Here is a 16,127-nt window from a genome sequence, read left to right as displayed (position 1 = left end):
GCCCTTTTCATTCTTCAGTCAGAAAGAGGACGTGAGCATCAAATAATCAACTCCACAGTCCTTATAATTACCATTTCCCCATATCTCTTAAACATCAAATATATTATGTAAGCCAGTACCTCTCCTTCAGTCTATACCCCATCGTAATTCACCATAAATTAGAATCAGTCATAATGCACACCACAAGTTATCGACCACTATTTACTAAAAAAGTGGGGTCCCAATTGTCATGTGGCTAGAGAATGATCCAACTCAGACTCCCATCCTGAAGGTCTGCTTCTTGGGACTACTTCTTAGGTCATAGTAGTATTAAACTGAGTTTCTCAGACACGATCCCAAGACAAAGTTTTCAGTAAAAATATTTATTTAGGAAATATCCCCAAGTAAAATCAGTAGGGGAGTGAGGAATGAAATGGGAAGAGATGGAGGCCAAGTGGGGATGCAGTATTTAGCAAATTCCTATAGAGGGTACCTTTAGGTCTGTCCTGGAGTGGAGCTCTGGAGAAGGCGTAGGTCATACCTTCTCACACTTGTCAGTCATTGGTTAAGGGCTGAAATAGGGGAGGCACTTCGGACTTTCCATTCACGCAGATTAAGCAGGATCCAGCAGTCTGAGTGTGGTCTACTGACATAGAGACACAGGTTCTTCTTCTTAAGAGTTATACTTGTCATCTAAAGCCCCAGTACATAGTCGTGTATAGGTGTAAATTCTTCTAGTTCTTCTGTGTAAGCTGCTGCCACAGCATGGCTACTGACAGACGAGTGATGTGGTTCTGCACCCAGGAACTGAACCCAGGCCGCCGAAGCAGAGGGTGCTAAACTTTAACCACTAGGCCATCAGGGCTGGCTCAACTATTTTCTTTTTCCTGCTTCTGTGGACCAGCAATTTGGACTGAGTTCAGCTGAGTACTTCTGTTGGCCCCTCTTTGTGTCACTCAGGTGGCAATTACCTGTCAGGTTGGCTGGGGCCTGCTAGGTTTAGGCCCCTGAGGGGATAGTTTGTCTCTGCTCATCTGGTCTCTTCCTCTGATAGCTCAGGCTCCCTTACGTTGCTGTCTCAGGGCAGAAAAAGTGTGAGAGCAGGAGCTGGATGATCTCTTGAGGCCTAGACTTGCGAGATGTATAGCACTGTTGGACAAAAGAAGTCACAAGGCCAGGCTGGATTCAAGGAATAGAGAAATAGACTCCCCTTCAAAGAATTTGTGGTCATTAATGCAGGAATGAAAGCACACAAGGAGCCACTGTGTAGAAAAGGGAAAGGTAGCTGAGGGATATGGGCTGGGCCCCGACAGTGTCTGCTCTGGTAGCTTCTCCCTTCTCCCCAGTGCTCGGTTCCTGGCATATGGCATCTGCTCAAGTCATTTTGTTGTGTGGGTGAATAAAGGACGATTCACTAAAAGGATAAGAACATTTTATTTAATCAGTATACCTTTGGGGAGTCTTCAACTAAATAGATTAAAATTTAAAACAAAATCCTTTCTCTGGGATCATGTATTGTGATATCCAATTTGGAAAATTTGATGTTCATGGTAAACAGCTGGAATTAGAATGCTAAACTGATAAGCATTTTTAATTAGCATTAGACACATAGCAGACACACAGCAGATCCTTGTTGAATTAGGTTAACAGTAGAATGGTAATTAAAAGAGAGGAGACTAGGAAAAGTCAAAATAAGGGAAAAGATGATTGCTTAGGAATAGTACTACATTTACTCATTTTCAGACTCAATGAAAGGGGAAGAGAGAGAATATTTGTGTACTTACTGAGTTATTGCATATTATTATCTCAGTTCATCCTAAGCATTATCTTGTAAGGTAGACGATATTGTTATATTTTATATCAGATAACTCACCTGGGGTGTAGACAATGCAGGCAACATTTGTCAGGCATCTCTGAGCCTTCTTCTTGGCTAGGCCTTGACCGTGGCCCCTGTCTTTGCCAGATCTGCATAAAACTCAGTTGTAGCAAGAATCGTGCTGAGTCAGTTTAGTGATAATCCTCCAATTCTCGGTATCTGAACAATCTGGCCTGCCTTTAGCAAGAATTCTGTTAGGTCAGTTCATCAAGAACCCCCTGAATCTTATGTCTCCTCTTAGTAATTTTCTATCCACTGATCCCTTCATTCTGTTCTTTGTTGAACAGAATAAGTCCCCAGCTGTCTTTGTTGTATTTGGAGTTGAACCCTATCTCTCTTCCCTATTGCAACAGCCCTGAATGAAGTTTTTCTTACCATTTTAACAACTGTCAGAATAATGTTTTCTTTAACTGTGGTTGTCATCAATATGAGCACCAAAGTTGCCCACTGTGATATCCAAGTCACAGGAATGATGAGAGCAAGGCTGAATAAAAGACCATAATATTCAAGTATAATTCAATATGTTTTGAGTTCACCAGTTTATGCAAAAATATGACTTAAGGACCCTTAAAACAGAGTGCTTCAGACTTCCCTAGACCCCTTATATTTGGGAAGATCTATGTCCAAGTAATTCAGGTGTCGGCCTGTGTAATTGCCTGGACCTCTGTCACTGCATGGTGTCCATCTGCTCATCTCTGCCTGACCATGAGCACTGGTGGTTCTGCTGGTCATCACCTCCCTGTCTTTTGAGTCCATTGACCTCTCTTACGCCATCACTAGGACCAATATTCTGTCCATAGAGGGTGGTTACTCTAGCCTTTATCTCTACTCCAGGTAGCCTCAATTCCTGCAAGAGAGTTGTGATAAGGCTGATTTTAATAAAGAATTCAAAATAAGTTATAGGCATGATAAACATAAATAGTAACATTTGTCTGCCCCTAGATCCTCTTTAAGTTCCAAAATGCATGATGGTATTTTTGGGCACCTATAATATGCTTCCGTTCCTCATCATAGAGCTTTTTTCCCTAAATGCCAACTTGCTTCCATGTCACGTAGGGTAGTTTACCTCAATCAGAGACTGATTTTGAGCATGTTTTTTTCCTTTGAAATATAGGCCCACAAGATAGACCCATCTTGTATCTATCAAAATAGTCCAGACTACGTTTCTCGAAGTCTGCATTAGTTATCTCTTTATTCCACACATAGGACGTTCCTGGTTTGATTTCACTCTGCCAGGTCCAGTTCTTTTGTTTTAATCCTTTCTTCAGGAAAGAATAGACAAACTTGTGCATCTTTTCTCTAGTCTTCTCAGTCTGCTTCTATTTTTCTGTGAGCACACACACACGCACACGCTGGCGCATACAACCCTCTAGTTTAACAAACCTCAATCTCCTTGCACAGTGCAGCCTTACAGGTGGATCAAAAAGAAACACTTCTCTAGGGCCGGCCCTGTGGCTTGGTGGTTAAGTGCGCGCGCTGCGATGCTGGTGGCCCGGGTTCGGATCCCGGGTGTGCATCGAGGCACCACTTCTCCGTCCATCCTGAGGCCGAGTCCCACATACAGCAACTAGAAGGATGTGCAGCTATGACATACAACTATCTACTGGGGCTTTGGGGGGGAAAAAAATAAAATAAATAAAATCTTTAAAAAGAAACACTTCTCTAAAGGGAAAATAGTCTGCAGAGTTGCAACTCTGCAGAAAACATCCACAGCCATTTACATTATTGCCCTGAGCAATTGAGCTTCTTCTAGACAGCATTCAGACATCTTTTTCTGATGCTAATCTCTGCCTTACATTTGCATAACTGAAAGGCCCATCAGGAATATGTTTTTCTGCAAACGGTTTGCCACACAGTTGTTTTTAAGTTTCCACCCCTTTAAAAGCTATGAAATAGCTATAAAATGTTTTTTCCTACTGTCTCTTTCTAGGTTTCAAATATATTTTTTAAACTTTTCATTTGAACTAATTTTAGGACAAAGAATTTTCTTACATCTCTGACCCCTCTAACGTCACCATCTTACATAACTATAGTACATTATTCCCAACCAGAAAATTAACCATGGTACAATATTGTTAACTAAACTATAGACTTTATTCAAATCACACCAATTTTTCCACTAAAGTCTTTTTTCTGTTTCAGGATTCTTCAATGCCAATTTTCATTCAGAGTTCAAGTTCACTAACCACTTATTTTCATTGAACAATCTCTAGAAGAATGGAGATCTTTTTGAGCACATAGCTGAAATGGGAACCCAGCCCTAGGATAAAGATTCTACTTCTGGTTCCTGGATAGAGCGGTCATCCCCCATCCAGGAGGAGTTGGGAGAACACTGGGTGTGGCAAGAGGGGGAGTCTGTCCTGATGCTAAACTGAAAGTGAAAGGGGAGCGAATTTCACAGGTTAAGTTTTCCAAGCACTGAGGTGAGGATTTGTGTAAATTATCATTCAGAATGTTCCCAGGAAATACTAATAGGGAAGTGAGGAAGTGGGACTGGGAATGCCAAGTAGAAGAGGCCAAGCAAAGATGCCAGATTGAGCATGAAGAATTGAGAAAAGATGGAGTCTCTCATGTTAAGGCACTAAAATGGAGCCAGGCAAACGTGAAGAGGAGAGGAGTAAATTCCTCCTTCAGGATGAACTCTTGAGCTCATTAGATGTCTGAAATGCATCTTCAAGTCTTCTCAAGGAAAATAGGATTATCGGGACAGAGACCTCATTTCTGTCAGGGTCATCTTCCACATTCCTAAGTTTTGATGGCTTGCTTCACCTGACCCTCACCCCATGACTATCTTCTGCCTGGAATGTGTTAAAAGACATTTCTTCCCTTTTTTTGCCTTTGTTAGCCACAACTATAAAATCTTTCCTCTTCCTTCAACAGCTGGAACACAATTTGAGTGCTGCTTGAGTCTATGTTCCCCGGCTGCAGTCCTAACAAACCTTGAATAAACTTCTTTTTGTTCAAGTCAATCAGATTCTACCTCATAATTAGTTGATGAGCAAAGTCTCCCTGACTTGATCCTGTAGTGAAGTTCCAGAAATAGTGTGGGTCGCACCTCAGAATTTTCCTAACCAGGGGGCCAGGAAGCTGGAGTATTTGTACCCTTTACACCATCAGTCATTGGTTACTAGCTGCTCCTGGTGAGTTGTACATTCTCAGGCTTAGCTCTCCAGGGTTGTCGGCCAAGCAGTTCTGGCAACCTGAATCCCCCTACAAAGTATCACAGGTGCCTGCTGTTATGAGTGAAAGCACACAAGGAGCCAGTATGGAAGAGAGTATGGGTGTAGCACGTCTTCCATTGAGTCTGAAGAAATGGACTTCTTCTCTTAAGTAGGATGTAAAGTAAGTGAGGGCTGGGGCTGTTTAGAGGGCAAATAGGAAATTCTTCCTGAAAAAAAAAAGAGAAAATGTTTCATTATGGTGAAGGTGTTGAGGAAATACAATTAAAAATACAAAATCTTCTCCCAACCCAGAAAACCTCTCCACAAAGGTAGTAGAGACAGAAAACAATTTTATTATTGAAAAAGCATTAAACCAGAATGTGATGCTTATCACAGGCAATCCACTAAGAGATTGCAAAAACAGAAAGAAATCTCACCTCCTAATACAGCTGTGGAGATACAATCTATTTACAGACACTTTCTCAAGGTAAACAAGTAAGACTCATCCTCAAGTAAGACTTGACAGCACCAATGGTCACTCATAGTTTATCCTAACTACCTGGTAATTGAAGTGACCATCTATATAAACTAACTGACTTTATCCAGAGGAAAAAACAAAAAGCAAACTCACACTAGTCTCTTTATGACAGAAGGCAGTTTTACAACTTGGAACAAGGCACCCACTGAAGTTAGGTTCCTACCTTCCCACAGACACTGGGAGATAAGGGTACTAACTCTCTAGATATTTATATATCAAAGAGATGGCTCCCAAGTTCTTGAGAAAAACACTCCTGGCTCATAGAGCTGACAAAAGGCCTATCTAGTATTCTAAAGGATTTGCATATATTTCAAAGAGAGAAAGTACTTACAAGTTTTCTAAAGTAAGGAAAAAGAAGGAGGAGGAAGTCTCTTCTATTATTTTCAACAGGGAGAATTGTCTCATTTTTAATTTTTATTTGTCTTTACCACAGTTATGAGTCTTACTGGCTTCAGAATCCTACTTTATACATTTTTAAAATATATTAAAATGCATATAATTTTTATACATATATATTCAGTCTTTCCAGACACCATTACGAGCAATGATACTTTAAAGTGGATTATTAAATATATTCTTTGTACAAATCAGTAATTAATTTGTGATATCTTTAGTGAAGACGCTATGATTAATACATTTTGAAATATACATTTCAACATTTAACTCTTGAAGTAAATTGTGCAATTGCACCTGATAGACCCAGTTACTTGGAAATTGTTAACAATGATAACACAAAGAAGTCTTAAAGTAAGAGTCAGAGTTAAGGAAAGTGCATTGAACTCTTGTGGGACAGGAAAAAACATAGGCCGTATATATTTTCAAGGTGCTGTCAATTTTGTAAAGAATATATATTCAGTGGACATAAAGAATGTTTGTTAGAGGAGTGGAAAAGTTCATTTTCCCTGACATACTGAAAACCAGATATATTATAGACATAAAAAATGGAATTTAGCAAGCAATAAGGTATGGGCACATTTGTGACTCAAGTCCCATTTCTAGCAGCTTTTAAACATGTAAGGTTTATCCCACTATTTCATTGAGATGAAATCTTTAAGGAAAATTTGGTAAGGAAAATAACCCTAAAGCATAGAATGAGATCAATTACCCACTAGCATTCTCAGTGCCCTGGAATGATTGTGAAAGGTGATGTTTGACACTCTTTCCACTTCCCGTTTCTAGCAGTTGCTCTAATTTACTTTAATTTATAGATCCTAAGCCAGTCACATTTAGGCATTTGTTCCTGGCAAAGAAAAAGGATGTTAAACGCAGTCAAGCTGCAGAAAAGTTGGCTGAGCATCAGCCAACTTGGATTGTTAGAAGCATAGAGTGATGGAATGCAGGACTAGACGATATCTTGGAGATCAGACTCTCCCTGTCCTCACTTAACAAGTGAAGTTTAGAGAGAAGGTGAAGTGACTTGCACTAGGTCACCTGGGCACTTTAATTTGCATTAGGGCTAACACAGATCACCATTTGTGCTATTGCTGAGTAACTTTGCTTGAGTTAATTTCCCTAATTCTCAAACTAACATTTTATCATGCAGGTTTGCTATTTTTCTTCTCCTTCCATATCTGCAGATGCTAAGGATCTGTCGGTGTTTTTCAAAAATTTTTAACCCTCTCTTGTACACTGACCCCCAGGTCCAACTTTCACACCCGGGTCGGGTGCCCCTCCTCTGTGCTATCCACTGCCCTCCAAAGTTTGTTCCAGGTCATTCCCAATCCCATCACTTCCTGGTCAGCATTTACTCTACATTCATAGCTTGCTTTTATGACATTCAGAAACAAAAAGTGATGTGGGATAACTGATTTTGGAGCACTGGATTCACTATAATATAACATTATATTCTTATTTAGTCATTCATGCCAAAAAGCTTTCTAAATGAATAGGTTATTTTCTTACCTTAATAAGTCAAGTTTATTCAACATAATTTTTCATCACTAGTAATGTAAAACACATAAAAGTGGTTGCATTATTAACTTAAAGCAATTATTCAAAAATGCCTGTCTATTGTTAATCTATAAGTCACAGGGTGAAGGATGTGCAGCTCATCCAGGACTTTGGGATTTTGAATAAAGCTGTGCCATTATCTTTATTTCATGTCTATTCACTTTATGTCAAATTATAAGAAACGTTATGATCTCCAGTCTAATAACTGCAGTAAATTTTGGAAGCAGAAGATGAACCATCCTATTTTTGTTTTTTTCCCATTGTTTAATGTTCTTCTTTTCCCTTTCTATCCATGTTGACATTTCAGCATGCATAACTCTAAAAACAAGTGTTATTCAGTAAAAATATATAACACATCAACTTACCGGTGGCTTTGGCCCACTTCTTGTATTTCACTTTCATTACAAATTTTTATTAGCTATAAAAGAACAGCCTTCTCAATTTCAAGAAAATTTTGAGAATATATTTTATAAAATCTTTTCATACATATACATGCTGCAGGTGCAAAAGGCTAGAGATTTTATGCCTTCAGAATTCCAGGTGTGCATCACAACAATTTTAAAATTACAAGCTTATATTATAATAAGATGAAAATTTCTATAGAAAATCAAACACTTTCTCTCCCAGTGTTTTCACTTTTTAGTATCTCCCCTGGAGAAATACATGTACAGGTATATATGTGCACAAGACCAAGTGTACAGGGATGGCCACTGCAGAATCTGTTGTAATAGCAAAAAATAAAAACCACAAAGTGTCTAGCAATAGGAACTATTCACAAAATGGAATACTATGCACAGTTAAGAAAAACAAGATAAGATCAATTTATACTAACACAGAAAGATTTTCAAAGTACATTGCTAAATAGAAAATAAATTTGAAGAAAATTCCATACAGTATGTTATTTGTATAATTTATATTTATATAAACCTACTTCAGAGAACAAAGCTATTATATAGGTATATATGTTGTGTGTGTGTATAAATGTGTATATATATATAAACACACACATTGTGTATTGTACTGTGTGTATAGTCCATTCAATAAATATTTATTGTATGTCTACCCTTTTTTTCTTTTCTAGGATATTATTTGACTTGCACATACAAGTATAGGATTTAGGAGTAAGGACTGAAAATAAAATTTGGAAGTTAATGGCATACAAATGGAGAATAAAGCCATTAGGAAAAGAATATAGAAAAAACAGACACAAGTCTAGAATAATCCAAAATAAAACAATGGTGTGGTCTTCTCTGAAGAAGGAGTGAATGGGTTAGGATGGAGATGTTAATAGTGAGCTATTTAGCTTTATATGTATGTTTGAGTGTCTCTTTCCTTCTTTGGGACTACATTCTTTTATTACTTGTGTAAATAAATTTGGATGTTCATATTTTACATGTATGAGGGGAACATGGTATAGTGGCATTAAAATTGGATTTCAAAATAGCCTAGTAAGTAGCAAGAGTAGGAAGTAGTATGTCAGAGGGGAACAAATATTGACACTGTCCATTCTTCTGGGATGCAGACAGATTTCAGAGATCACTTAAACATGACCCTGACTTGGGGCTTCCTCTCAGTCTCCTTTGGGCACACAGAACAGGACAAAAGTAGAGCTGTTTCCCTCTTCTCCATTCATCAAGGGTGGAACACTTTAAATGGAGGCATGTAAATCCCTCTTAGAGAACACAATTCAACTCCAAATTATGGAAAAAGACATAACCTTTTGTACAGATAAAGAAACTGAGGACAATCACTACACTCAGAGAATAAACACATTAAAAAGACAGAATTAATATAAGAAATGAAAAGAAATGCCTCTGTAAATAACTTGTAATATTTGGGGGGAACTTATACTAAATACTATGTTGAGATTAAATATGGAAGATACACGTGCAAAAGGGAGGAAAAGAAAATATAAAACAAAATAAAACCTAAACCTGAGATTTAGAAAGATTTCCCTTAGATGAAAAGTGTGATCACAAAACTTAAAAAGTAGATTAAGAAAAAGAAGACTGGATAAAGAACAAAATATAAAATTAGAAAATAAATTTTAAAAATGATCTCAAACTCTTGGAAATAGGTAAGACAAAGAAAACTTAATTCAAGCAGCAGGATTGCAGTAATAATACAAAAAACCAAATAATTATGAGATCCAATATCACAAAATAGACATCTCAGAAGGAGAAAAGACATCACATGAAAAAGAATAATAATAAAAACCATTAGAGAGACAGCATCAAGATGACGGTGTAGGCAGACTCTGAACTCAACTCCTCCCATGGCCACAACAAATTTACAACTACTGTTGGAACAATTACTCCTGAGAGAGAACTGAAAAATGGATAAAAAAGAACCCCCACAACAAGGGACAGCCCTGACTGAGGTGGAAGAGGCAGAAATTCCTTTCTGGGGAGAAGAGCCACCTTCACAAGCCACAGTGCTTCATGGCCAGCTTGGAACAATCTTAAGGTATGAGGCCTTCCCTGGAGGAGTGGGGGATCTGAGTGGGGGAGCATTACCACAATAAGCAGCTTTTGGACTCAGCGCAACTGAGATGAGTGTCACAATAACTGGCTTTGCTGGCTGCTAACAACAACAGGAAATAGCCTCAGAAAAGCTATTAGACATAATGGAAAAAAAGCCTGCTCTTAAAGGGCCCACACACAAATCCACTCATTTTGGAAAGCAACCTAAAATCACCAGAAAGAAAGGTGAACAGTCCTTTGGTGAAAAAAGACTCACCAGATAGGCTCTGGGTACATCTTGGTGAGAGGTGAGACCTCTCCAGGGGCTGAGACATTGGTGGCAGCCATTATTGTGACTTAGTGCAGGCATGCTGACACAGATGCTGGCAGATGCCATTGGAGTTCTTCCCCTGGCCTTTAGCCCATGGTCTGCCCCACCCACTAGAGCACTGATTTAATCCGGCTAAGCCAGGGCAGACACCTCACCCTTGAGATTGGACCCACCCAACAGCAAACCCTTGGGCAATGTATGGGCCTGCATAGGTGGGGTGCCTGGATCCTCTCTAGCTGGGTGAGTGGGTCTGCTTCTGTGGGGCAGGGTGCAGTTGGAGTGTGTGGGGCATTGGCAGAGTGTGTGGGGCCTTGGCAGTGGGGCGACTGGCTCCTCTTCTCTGGGTTGGGGCGCATGCACAGCATAAGACTGTGTTGATGGTGTGTGTGGCCCTGTGGGCAGGGGGGCTTGTCAGCTACAGAAGACTTGTGCTTCTCAAACAGCCACATAGGGGATCAACCCCACTTTCCAAAGCCTGAAACAATTGAGTGCTCCCAGGCCTGGGGCTGGCCCCACTCAGCTGCAATCCTGAGAGAGCTGGCAACAGCCTTGCAGGCAAAAGGCCTACGGCAATTGTAAGCCCCTGAGCCTAGCAACCAGCTGTGCTGGGGGCCTACTCACTTAACAGAAAAACTGCAGCAGGAATGTGCTATTAGACCTTGCAGTCAACTGTGCTGGGGCTCCCCATGCCCAATAAAGTGACTCAAGTTTCCATAGTAGCCACACGCAGCCGAGCATTACAACCAGCCGGCCACAGGGACAGCCTAGCCTCCCTGGGCACCTGCAGCAAGAGCAACCCTGCCACAACAGAAGGACACACACAGCCCACAGAGGAGACACTCCTGCAACATTGGGAACTGGTGACAAGAAGGAAGCACACTGTTGGGTGTCATAAGGCAACTCTTATAAGGCCACCTCTCCAAGACTGGGAGATGTAGCTAACCTAGCTAATACATAGATATAAGCACAGAGAAAGAGGAAAAATGAGGAGGCAAAGGAATACATTCCAAGTAAGGGAACAGGACAAAACCCTTGAAAAAGAACTAAACGAAACAGAGATAAACAATCTACCTGACAAAGAGTACAAACCAGCAATCATAAGGATGCTCACTGATCTCTGGAGAAGAATGGATGAACTCAGTGAGAACTTCAACAAAGAATTGGAAAATATAAAAAAGGGCCAATCAGAAATGAAGAATACAATACTGGACATGAAAAATTCACTACAGGGACTCAATAGCAGAGTAGGTGATACAGAAAAATGGATCAGTGAGCTGTACAAAAGACAAGAGGAAATCACCCAAGCTGAATAGATAAAAGAAAAAAGAATTAAAAAGAACGAGAACAGTCTAAGAGACCTCTGGGACAATATCAAGTGCACTAATATCCATGTTATAGGTATCCCATAAGAAGAAGAGAGAGACAAAGGGGCAGAGAAACTATTTGAAGAAAAAGTAGCTGAAAACTTTCCTAACCTGAGGAAGGAAACAAACATTCAGGTACAGGATGCACACAGAGCATCAAACAAGATAAACCCAAAGAGGCCCACACCAAGACACGTTATAATTAAAATGTCAAGAATTAAAGATAAAGAGAGAATCCTAAAAGCTACAAGAGAAAGGCAACAAGTTACACAAAAAGGAAACTCCATAAGGCTATCAGCTGAATTCTCAGCAGAAACCTTACAGGCTAGAAGGGAGTGGCACAATATATTTAATATATTTTTATATATTAAATTTCATATATATATTATATATATTAATATATATTAAATAGATATATATACATATAATAAATTTATATATAATATACTTACATATTATATTATATTATTGTTATATTTTTATATATAATAATATGTTATAAAATACAATAATATATAAAATATATATATTATAAATATATAAATTTAATGTTTAAAGTGCTGAAAGGAACAAACCTATAGCCAAGAGTATTCTACACAGCAAGGTTATCACTTAGAATGGAAGTAAATATAAAGAGTTTCCTAGACAAGCAAAAAGTAAAGGAGTTTATCACCAATAAACGAGCCTTTACAAGAAATGCTAAAGGGATTTATTTAAGTGGGAAACAGAAGACCACAAGTAGGAATAAGAAAATTATCAAAAAAAGAAAAAAACAATGAAATCACTGGTAGAGGCAAATATATGGTAAAGGCAGCAAATCAACCACCTACAAAGCTAATATGAAGGTCAAAAGACAAAAGTACTAAAATTTCCATGATAAGAGGGTGACGGATACACAAGCAAAAAAAGAGGTCAGATATGATATGAAAAACATCAAATGTGGGAGGAAGGGAGTAAAAGAGTAGAGTTTTTAGAATGAGGTCAAACTAAAGAGACCATCAACTTAATATAGATTGCTATATACATAGGTTAATATATATGAACCTCATGATAATCACAAACCAGAAACCTATAATAAATACACAAAAAATTAAGAGAACATAATACTACAGAAAAAGCACAAAAGAAGAGAGCAAGAGAAGAAGAAAGGAACAGAGAAGAACTGCTAAAACACCCAGGAAATAAATAACAAAATTGCAATAAGTACATTCTTATCAATAGCTAATTTAAATGTCAGTGCACTAAATACTCCAAACAAAAGCCATAGGGTAGCCAATTGGATTAAAAAAACAAGACCCATGTCTATGCTGCATACAAGAGATACACTTCAGACCTAAAGACCCTCACAAACTGAAAGTGAAGGGATGGAAAAAGTTACACCATGCAAATGGCATTGAAAAGAAAGCTAGATATCAATACTTATATCAGGAAAAATAGACTTTAAAACAAAAACTGTAACAAGAGACAAAGAAGGGCACTACATAATGACAAAGGGAACAATCTAACAAGAGGATATAACACTTGTAAATACTTATGCTCCCAACATAGGAGCACCTAAATATATAAAACAGTTATTAACAGACATAAAAGGAGAAATAGACAGTAAAACAATAATAGTAGGGACTTTAACACTCCACTTACACCAATGGATAGATCATCCAAACAGATCAATAAGGAAACATTGCCCTTAAATGACACATTAGACCAGATGGACTTAGTAGATATATACAGAACATTCCACCCAAAAACCAAAGCATACACATTCTTTCCAAATGCACACAGAACATTCTCCAGGATAGATCACATGTTAGATCACAAAACAAGTCTCCATAAGTTTAAGAAGATTGAAATAATACCAAGTATCTTTTCTGACCACAACAATGTGAAACTAGAAATCAACTACAGGAAGAAAGTCAGAAAAGCCACAAATACATGGAAATTAAATAAAATGCTACTGAACAATGATTGGGTCAATGAAGAAATCAAAGGAGAAATCAAAAAGTACCTACAGACAAATGAAGATGAAAATACGACATGCCAAAGTTTATTGGATACAGCAAAGCTGGTTCTAAGAGGGAAGTTTATAGTAATACAGGGCTACCTCGACAAACAAGAAAAATCTCAAATAAACAATGTAACAGTGCACCTAAAGGAATTGGAAAAAGAAGAACAAACAAAGCCCAAAATCAGTAGAAAAAGGGAAATAATAAAAATCAGAGCAGAAATAAGTGAAATAGAGACTAAAAAAAAATAGAAAAAAAATCAATGAAACTAACAGCTTGTTCTTTGGAAAGATAAACAAAATTGACAAACCTTTAATTAGACTCACCAAGAAAAAAAGAGAGAAGTCTCACATAAATAAAATCAGAAATGAAAGAGGAGAAATTACAATGGGCATCTCAGAAATACAAAAGATTATAAGAGAATACTACAAAAAGCTATACACCAACAAATTAGATAATCTAGAAGAAATGAATCAATTCTTAGAATCATACAGCTAACATCATCCTCAATGGTGAAAAACTGAAAGCTATCCCTCTAAGAACAGGAACCAGACAAGGATGCCCACTGTCACCACTCCTATTTAACATAGTATTGGAAGTCCTAGCCAGAGCAATCAGGCAAGAGAAAGAAATAAAAGGGATCCAAATTGGAAAAGAAGAAGTGAAACTGTCACTATTTGCAGATGGCGTAATTAAAATAGAAAACCCTAAAGAATCTACCAAAAAACTTTTATAAATAATAAATGAATACGGTAAAGTTGCAGGATACAAAATCAACATACAAGAATTAGTTGCATTTCTATACACTAACAATGAAGTAGCAGAAAGATAAATTAAGAAAACAATTCACTTTACAATTGTAACAAAAAGAATAAAATAATTAGGAATAAACTTAACCAAAGAATTGATAAATCTGTACACTGAAAACTATAAAACGTTGAAAGACATTGAAGAAAACACAAAGGAATGGAAAGATGTTCCATGCATTTGGATTGGAAGAATTAACAAAGCTAAAATGTCCACACTTCCTAAAGCAATCTACAGATTCAATGCAATCCCTGTCAAAGTTCCAATAACACTTTTCACAGAAATAGAACAAAGAATCCTAAAATTTATATGGAATAACAAAAGACCCTGAATAGCCGAAGGAATCTGAGAAAAAAAATAAAGCTGGAAGTATCATAATCCCTGATTTCAAGATATACTACAAAGTTATAGCAACCAAAACAGCATGATATGTGCACAAAAACAGACACATAGATCAATGGAACAGAATCAAGAGCCCAGAAATAAACTCACACATCTATGGATAGCCAATTTTCGACAAGGGAGCCAAGAACATACAATGGAGAAAGGAAAGTCTCTTCAATGAATGGTGTTGGGAAAACTGGACAGCCACATGGAAAAGAATGAAAGTAGACTATTATCTTACACAATAATTAACTCAAAATGGATTAAAGACTTGAATGTAAGACGTGAAACCACAAAACTTCTAGAAGAAAACATAGGCAGTATGCTCTTTGACATTGGTCTTAGCAGCATATTTTCAAGTACCATGTCTGACCAGACAAGGGGAACAATAGAAAAAATAAACAAATGGGACTAAATCAAACTAAAAACCTTCTGCACAGCAAAGGAAACCATCAACAAAATGAAAAGACAACCTAACAATTGGGAGAAGATATTTGCAAACCACATATCTGATAAGGGGTTAATATCCAAAATATATGAAGAACTCATACATCTCAACAACAAAAAAACTAGTGACCCAATTAAAAAATGTGCAAAAAATCTGAACTGACATCTCTCCAAAGAAGATATACAGATGGCTAACAGGAACATGAAAAGATGCTCAACATCACTAACTATCAGGGAAATGTAAATAAAAACTATAATGAGATATTACCACTCCCGTCAGAACGGTTATAATTAACAAGACAGGAAATAACAAGTGTTGGAGAGGATGTGGAAAAAAGGGAACTCATACACTGCTGGTGGAAGTGCAAACTGGTGCAGCCACTATTGAAAACAATATGGAGATTCCTCAAAAATTTAAGAGTAGAACTACCATACGATCCAACTATTCCACTGCTGAGTATTTATCCAAAGAGTGTGAAAACACGAATGTGTAAAGATACATGCACACTTATGTTCATTGCAGCATTATTCACAATAGCCAAGACTTGGAAGCAACCTAGGTGCCCATCAAGGGACAAATAGATAAAGAAGATGTGGTATATATACACAATGGAATACTACTCAGCCATAAAAAATAATGAAATTTGGCCATTTGTGATACCATGGGTGGACCTTGAGGGTATTATGCTAAGTGAAATAAGTCAGAGGGAGAAGGTAAAATACCGTATGATCTCACTCATAAATAGAAGATAAGAACAATAACAAACAATTACATAGAGACAGAGATTGGATTGGTGGTTACCAGAGGGGAAGGGAGGAGGGAGG

Source organism: Ceratotherium simum, chromosome 11, assembly GCF_057802395.1.
Source record: "Ceratotherium simum simum isolate JZ-2026a chromosome 11, ASM5780239v1, whole genome shotgun sequence".
NCBI lineage: Eukaryota > Metazoa > Chordata > Mammalia > Perissodactyla > Rhinocerotidae > Ceratotherium > Ceratotherium simum.
This window is presented reverse-complemented; position numbering follows the sequence as displayed.